Source organism: Coregonus clupeaformis, chromosome 36, assembly GCF_020615455.1.
Source record: "Coregonus clupeaformis isolate EN_2021a chromosome 36, ASM2061545v1, whole genome shotgun sequence".
Lineage (NCBI taxonomy): Eukaryota > Metazoa > Chordata > Actinopteri > Salmoniformes > Salmonidae > Coregonus > Coregonus clupeaformis.
In genome coordinates, this window is record NC_059227.1 from 5,457,121 (window position 1) to 5,459,329 (window position 2,209).

Sequence of the window (2,209 nt, forward strand, 5' to 3'; positions counted from 1 at the left end):
ACCTGACCAGCCACCTGACCAGCCACCTGTCCAGCCACCTGACCAGTCACCTGACCAGCCACCTGACCAGTCACCTGACCAGCCACCTGACCAGCCACCTGACCAGCCACCTGTCCAGCCACCTGACCAGTCACCTGACCAGCCACCTGACCAGTCACCTGACCAGTCACATGACCAGCCACATGACCAGCCACATGACCAGTCACATGACCAGCCACATGACCAGTCACCTGACCAAGGGCCCCCTGTAAGAGAGAACAGGGATGTACAACTCCAGAGCTCGATGAGTCTGCCTCATTGTTGATTCTCCCTGCCGTGTAATGGATACATTTTATGTCAATGACTGGCAAGATTCTAAAAGGCTGCACACCGACGCCTAAGAGCCAAGGTTGTTTTTTCTGGAGACGTTGGTCGACCCAGATTTCATTGTGGTCCTTTGTAGCTCAGTTGGTAGAGCATGGTGTTTGTAACGCCAGGGTAGTGAGTTTGATTCCTGGGATCATCCATACAAAAAAATGTGTGCATGCCTGACTGTATGTCACTTTGGATAATTGGCATATATATTACATTATTATTATTATCCCCAATGTCCTGGATTGGATGTTCTCGCTTAAAAAATAAATAATTATTATCTTTCCAAGAAACAGTTGATTTGTACTGGCACTGCTAACAGAGCAGCGGGGGTTAAAACCTTTTCTATATCTCTGTTTTATTCAACATAATTAGCCCAATCAATTCAATCTAGTTGATTTCTAAGAAAAGTTTGGACTTCAGGCAATGATGTATTGAACATACACATGGATAATTGAGTCACACAAATACTGGATGATTCATAGATCCTGGGTGAGACATTTGAAGTTAAATAAGAGTGTTTCCCAAGGTGTTTTTCCAAAACATCTTCTAACATGATTAAACTATCATCATCAAGTCTGAAATAATGAGTGAGTTTCTGTATCAAACCTTTCACTTTTATGGCAATATCGTGTCTCCATAGCTATTGTATTTTCTGTGAGTTGTTTTTCATCAAAAGGAACCAGCTATATTTCATTTTTTTTTTACATCTGTAAAGCCTTTAACCATAGCTGTTCCCTATGTGGGTTTAATCTGCATTATATGTTATCTTGAATTCCTTCTCTAGGGTAGAACATTTGTCTTCAGATGTGTTGAATATCATTCCTTTCCAATGCCAACCCTTTGTACCGCAGATGCAGTGACTTCAATGAAATGAATGACATGATAAGTGCAATTGTACAGTATGCAAATATAGTATAAAATAACTTTGAATTAACTGAATTTTATGATCCTTGTGTTTTGCTCATATTCTATTATGAAACTCTTCTAAAACAGTGTTCGTCAACCTCCGGTTGGTTCCTAGATCGGCCCCGGGCAGTGGAATATTGCTTTCAGGTCCCTGAGATGCTAGAGATTTAGTTTTGATGTAAACTGTACCCCAGGAGGGGGAAAAAAAACATAGCTTCCAAATCCTAGCCTGGTCCCAGATCTGTTTCTGCACTTGCCAACTCCATTGCTCAAACCAATGAGTGCACAAGGAGTTGGCATTATAGCACAAATCAAATTCCATTGGTCACATACACATATTTAGCAGATGTTATTGCGGGTGTAGCGAAATGCTTGTGTTCCTGGCTCCAGCAGTGCAGTAGTATCTAACAATTCACAACAATACGCACAAATCTAAAAGTAAAAAACAAAAAAATGGAATTAAGAAATCTGCCAGTCCCTGTTATGAAACGGATTGAGAAACACTGCTCTATTGGGTCATCCGTAGTAGAGGGTCGGTCCAAAATGGCCTATTTTCTATATAGTCTACTGCTTTTTACCTATGGGCCTGGTCAAAAGTAATACACTATGAAGGGAATAAGGTGCTATTTAAGACGCAGCTGTTGAAGAGAAGCTGGAGTGAGTAAGTGAGGGGGAAGGGTTCCGTGTGATTAGATCTACCTACCAAGTCTCCGTGGATCAATTATATTGACTCTGCAGAGGAGCTGCAGATCAATACTCTGACTGCTCCATTTACAACACACTCTGCATGGTATAAATGAAATGAACCTCTGACGAATGAGAAATTCATATAGGCCTAACGAAAGTCTCTCGATCAATAGTCAGATTTAATTTATAACCCTTATATAAAGATCTTTTTTTTTTGTAGCGCTCAAGCCACAAGGTCGGAATCATGTACTTTGTCATTCAG